A 6,455-nucleotide genomic window follows, 5' to 3' on the forward strand; every position below is an offset into this window, starting at 1 on the left:
TCGTTATTGTTATTATAAATTGAAAATGGAAAAAAGAAACAGGCATACAGATGATCTGAAGGGCGCCTCCATTTCCAATGGCTTGAACAGGGAGCATTCTAGGAGAATTTATTCCCCTGTCCATTAGCCAACCAATCTCTCTGAATCCTCTGTCACATTGCCCTTCAAGTGATGGGTCTTTGTGCTGGAAACCCCTGAATTCTCTAGACACCTGAGTAGAGAAAATAGTTCCCTTGTTGTAGCTACCTTTGTTCAGAGTGACTGGATTAAACAAATAGTAATGGTGAATAGCTTTGCTCCTGGTCTTAATTGTACCCTACATTGCCTTCTACTTGCTTACCATGGGATCAGCTTTTTTCTTCTCTATTTAGCTGTAGTAAACTTCCCACAGTTAAATTTTAAGCCCTTGAATATGTTGTCTGTGCTTATTTCCCAGGTTGCTGAGGGCTGAAAGTGCATGTTATTTGCTTTGCAGTTGTGCTCTCTTTAGTCAAGCTACATAAGGCATCCTAGTCCAAGTCCTTATTAAATTTCTGAAGAGTACTATAATTCAAAGATATCTCTAATTCCCAACCAAGAAGCGATGCTTAGTTTTGAATGCAGTAAGTTTCAGCTTTTATACTAATTCTATGGTCGCAAATTCACCCTCCCTTTTTTTTTTTCCAAACAAAATATTCAAAATGGAGAAGTTACCGCTTTAGGGTTTCCACTTAGGTTTCATAACAAATAGTTGGATATGAAATATTCAGCTGGAATATTCTGAAACAACTTGCCAAATTTATTTTATTTGTTGGCTGTAAGAAATTTCATATAAGATTTACCACCCCCTCCCCCGCAAAAATCAGAGCAGTATGACCTGAAGATCATCAGGCTACCATTTCATTTAGTCGGTAGTCACAGGTTTGAGTCATGTGTTGGATCTGCTCAAATTCACTGATGACTGTAAAAAAATGAAGAAAATAAATAAAGAAAAACTCAAAATATTTCCCTTGATAACACTGGTCAGGAATATCAGCTTTATAGAAGAATAGCATTTCACAGGATGGTGCTAGGCTGCCAATATTGTTAGGAATTTTATAAATATACAGCCCATTCTCAAAAGACTCTTTTTCTCCCTGTAGTGGTACCTGAAATTCCTGTTGCTTATGACTTTGGTCTAAGATATTGAAAGTCCCAGTTAAAATACAAATACTAAGTTTTCAACCATTGATATTTACTTTAAGTTGTTAAATCTTCCAGACCACAAGTAGCCTGGGGATTCAACAGAATCAAAATGGTTTACCATTTTGATTCTGTTGAATCCCCAGGCTATATCTATATATCTATATCTATATTTAATTTATTATTATAAATAATAAAGGGAAGTATCATAAAAGTATTCTTTTTTCAAATCCCTGTCCATGTAATCTATGAAATTCCTTTTCTTGGCAGGATCTTCAGAGTAATTCACATTCTCTCTGATGTTCCTGAAAGTCTTCCTGTTCCACCATTCCTTCTCATTTTAACAGGTTTTTATCAAATGTGTTTTTTTGTGCTAGTCTGTGCTCTATTGCTTTCTAAAATCTCTTTATGCTGACATTTCTGGTGAGGTGGGCTGACTTTCATGCAGGCTGCAGGATTTGTTGTTGCCTTATGGTGGCACAACCCAGGAAATGAATGTCATCCTATAGCGTTGTTAGTGTTACTCCGGTGAAGTGTGGAAGGATGCTCTTCCCACCAGCTACAACTGTTTTTGTTTGTTTGGTTTTGTTTTAACAATCTGATTTGAGTTTTTATTTATTTCATAATCTGCCTGTTGATTTCCTAATTTATTTTAATTTAATAATTCTCTTTCCCACCCCTTTGACTTCCTATATTGCCCCTTCGAGTGGAATTTGGTGCAAGTTATTATGGACATAGTACAAATGATGTCATCCATGGTGACCATAAAATCACCCCCCGGCCCTTTACTGTTGTCTAATTCTAGGTATCTTGAGTCTGCCTTTGGGATGAATCTCCTCCATATTTCACACTGCCGAAAAGTTCCAGGGGCCTCTCTCTGAGTGGTTATGTAACCACATTTCTACTCCACCAGTCACTGCTTATTTATGAAGGCCCTGCAGTCATCCTGGGTAGTATACACAGAAGCACCCTGCCGTATCTGAACCCTTGCATTGCAAGGGAGAGACTAGAGACGCTTTGAGGATTCTGACTTCAGATTGTTTTTTCAAGTATTTTTATTTATTTTATTGTGCTTCTCTAAGGGATACCAAAAGGTGTAAGTATCCTGAGTGTGCAACCACAGTATAATCTAGGCAAGGGAGAGAACATGAGACATCAAATAATGACAATCAGGCTGCCCTTATTCTAAAAGAAGATGAAGGCATGGGAATATAGAACTCTATTTGTTGGCGAGTTTCAATTTATTTGGGTATACATTTCTAATTTACTGCTCTTCTTCACTATATTATGGTATAATTATGTTTATAGTACTTCATTGTAAGTAATTAATAACAAGTACCTTAGTAGTATGTTGGCTGGGTTGCAGAAGGTTTCAGTCACTTTTAATTATTAGAGTAGTCTTGTGTTGTTTCAAAATCTTAATTTTAAATTAAATTCAAAGCTTTATCCCCCCTTCATTCTACACAGAATCGACTTTTCCTTATTCTAGCTTCTGGCCAGGAGTTTTTCTATCACGTTTAGCAAGGTAGAAGGAAGGAAACAAGGGTAAATTCTTCCTATTTAACTGCCTGTGGTGAGGTTGAGTTCTCTGGTTAGTTGTCCTTATTTATTTGGTTCAAGGTAATCATTACTGCGTTTTGGGGGCAGGCATGTTGTTGGTCCTTCTCGTATGTAGGTTCTTCGGAGGGTTTCCAAAGTCCTTCCCTTCCTAATATATAGTTCCTGATGTGTTTCTACTTCCTTTTTTAGGATATGTGCTGCCAAAGCGAGCACGTGTTTCTACTTCCTTAATCCCTCCAAAAGTTGTCAAAAACTGAGGTCCCTTTCCTGTCGGTCAGTCTGCTTGATGAAGTCTGGAAAGACAGCTAGAATTCAGCAACTTTTCTCCTGTTTGTTGACCCTTTGGAAGGTCATCCATCTGTGACATGTCAAATAATGGGGCAGATAGCTTCACAGCTCCCTCTTCTTCCACCATACTCTCCAATTCTCTATGGTTCAGGTAGCCCTGGTATGCTGGCCAAACAGACTGCCAACTGGAAAATAAATTGCCCAGCTTCCCTTTCTGTAGACATCTCCTGTTCCTAACACGGATTGCTTTTGAACCCACTTTCTGTGGTTTTAGGTAACAAGATAATCTACTTCCATTCTCCGTCTTGGAATAGTGTCTCTTTAAAAGGCTACTCTCCTCACTACCCTCAAGGTTCTCTTTTTATACTGCCCAGGGAGAGGTGGTAATGCTTGGTAGTAAGGCTTGTTCTAAACTGAGGTCTGTTAGTAAGCCCTGTAAGGATATTCTACGTATCCAAATATGGGGGTCTTAGCATGTTTTAGTGTTCAGGTTGGTATTAGGTGCAGTTCTGTGGAACCTAGAAAATTCCCAGTTGATAACCTGTTTCGATCCAGAAAAGGATTTTATGGAATAAGATCACTTTTGCTGTTCCTACCCTAAAAGAATGAAATCAGAGTTAGATAACCAAAGGTGAATAATATGAACCGTTTGGGGGAAATTTGCTGGCTCAGAAAGGGTACGACTTGCCAGATATCCTACAAGGAGTCCAGAGGGATGAGACTCGTTTTAAGGACAGCTGGCACAATAGCAACAGTTAACAGAGAAAACAAAAGTCACATTCTGCTCCTGTTGGTTCTGAGAACCTGATCTCCCTCCTGGAATGAGTAGAACTGAAAATATGAAAATATAATTAAGTTTCAGGGGAGTGGAGCAGAGAACACTGATGTGCTTTGAGTTCAGGTCTTCAGGCTCTGATACATTACACTCTAGGATGCCAGAACCAACAAATGGGATTTCTGATTACATTTTGGTCATCACTAAGAGTACTTGATTTTTTTCTGTTATTGTTGTTTCACTTTTTTCTTCTCGAAAGTACAATGAGAATTTACAGAGAAAATGACCCCTCCCCCGAAAAAAATCAAATGGAGGAGAAAAAGAAGGAAGGGAAAAGGATTTTGAAAACTGTAGCCTAGTAATTTTGATGTCACCATTAGTATAATTTTTGACTGGACTAGTAAGTAGATGGTTTATGAACAGTTATCAAGAGAGAGTGATCACTGAAAGCAGCATGAGTTTGAGAAGAACATTAGCTGGACCGATCAGATATATTTTCCCTTTTTTTAGACGAGTAATTCAGAGTAAAGTTGAAATATAATGTATTCTAAATTCCATAGGGTGTCTTAACCATTCTCTCATTGCATTTTTCAAAGGTATGATGGGGAAGTGTGGGCAGATTGTTGTTTGCATAGGTGGATTCAGAGTTCTTTGAGAAAAAGCTCATTCACTTAACAAATAATTTTGAATCCTTGTTGTATTCTAGGCAATGTGTGTAGCCCTCAAGATAAGAGACTAGAGAATTGACACTCATTAAGTGTCTGCTGTGTGCACTTATCCTAGGTGCCTGTCCATGGGATCTCTTTTACTTGTCTGAGAGGTGGGCTTCATTATCTCTATTTTCTATATCAGATAAGAACACAGCTAAGTAATCCAAGTGTACTGCAGCATTATAAAAATCATCCCTTCACCACAGTGTAAGATTTAAATGCATCTGCACAAGGGTGCACACTGTATAAAAGGAATAAGGTTGCTGCTGCCCTGCCAAGCACTTCTGCTCCCTACCCAGGTCCGACTGCAATGCTGGTGGTCCCAATGGTTCTATCAAAATAAATCGTGTTTGAAAAATAAAGCATTTAAAAAGACAAGTCACAATGCCTCAGAAACCATATCTCCAACTCAAACTTCATCTATTTAAATGTATTATTTGCCTCCCACTAATAAACCTTTATTTCACTTGTTATAACTGAGCAATAAATCTTCTGCACTGAAGTATCTTCCTTGCCCAATTAATCCAAAGGAAAAAAAACTGAAATGATTAGTAAAGAAAAATGTAGGGGCTAACACACCCTTTTAATATTTTTTAAATATTTTTAAGGTTTAAAAGTATTTAAAGTTTGTAGTTCCTAGTAGGAAAACATTATCTGAATGAATACCCTAATGGCAAACCACTGTAGAATGTTTCAGTTACATGGGGACAAAGGGGTAGGCATTCTCTTCACAGCACCCCAGCTTTCTTCATGAGAAGGTCAGAGGTACACTGGTTTGTATTTTTGCAACATCCATTAGGTGATCGAAGTTGCTTTTTCTTCAGCCAGGGCTTTATTTGTCAGAAGGGCATTATGCTTGACCTCCAGATTTGGCTGACAGTTTACTGATGAGATTCATAACCTTTGGGTTGTTCTGGTATTTTGACATATTCGCTGGGTTCTGGGCCACCTCCTGGAAGGCCACCATAACTTCTGGACCCTGCATGGCTGCAAAAACTTCTGGATTACTGAGAATTTCATTGAGCCCAGGCATTCCTGCCATTCCAGGCATCTACCCTGCCATTCCAGGCATTCCTCCAGGAAAATTACCAGGCATTTCCCCCAGGAAAGCCAGCTGGGAAAGAGCCATACTGAGTTCCTGATTGTTGTCTGGCTTCTTCCTCCTTCTAGGCTCTCTCATGTTCTTCCTGAGCCTTCTTAACCCTTTCTATTCTTTCTTTGATCTCTCACTCTTCACGTTTTCGCTCATACTTTCTCTCATGTTCAGCAATTTTCTGGGCCCTCGGTTGAACTTCTTTCAGCATTGCACTAGCATCTTCATCATAATCCAGTTTACAAGCACAGGCAAGATCATGTGCGGCTTCTTCCCAATGGCCCAGAAGTCTGTGTGCTTTCCCTCGCCACTTCTAAGGCTGAACTGAATCAGGATTTATTTCAATAGCTCTGTCACAGTCTCGAATGGCTGCATTTGGCTTCTGTAATTTGATGAAGACACTGGCTCTCTTGGCATACAGAATGGCCAAGCGAGAATTTAGTTTGATGGCATCTGTGGACAAGTCAGTGGCTTTCTATAGTTCACCATCATTTAGGGCATCCATGGCAGTCACTTTTTTATCATTTGCCTGATCCATCATTTCCTCATTTATCTCTACATTTTCATCTCCCATTTCTTGAGGGGCATCAGTATCTGGTTCAATCACACCTTCCTTGCCAATTTCTAGATCACTTTCCTCACTTCATGGTTCATCTGTCTTAATGTTTTCCTCTGCCTTCTTACTATCTGGTTTTTCTTCCTTGATACTGTCTTCTGATTTAGTTTTATGAGTGGCAGGTGGTATTTTACCCCCCATGTTTTCCACCCACTCCTGCAGGAAACGTGTTTCCTCAGTGTGCAGAATGCTTGGATCCTGCTTACACATTTTCATGAAGGCTCGAAGCTCGCTCACTTTGTGGGGGTCCAT

At 39.2% G+C, this 6,455-nt stretch overlaps 1 pseudogene; it reads right to left on the reverse strand.

The window, feature by feature from the left end:
- Nucleotides 1–5,344: 5,344 nt before the first annotated feature.
- Nucleotides 5,345–6,455, reverse strand: LOC116867488 (annotated as a pseudogene).

Source organism: Lontra canadensis, unplaced genomic scaffold, assembly GCF_010015895.1.
Source record: "Lontra canadensis isolate GAN:19392208 unplaced genomic scaffold, GSC_riverotter_1.0 scaffold12, whole genome shotgun sequence".
NCBI classification, from domain to species: Eukaryota; Metazoa; Chordata; class Mammalia; order Carnivora; family Mustelidae; genus Lontra; species Lontra canadensis.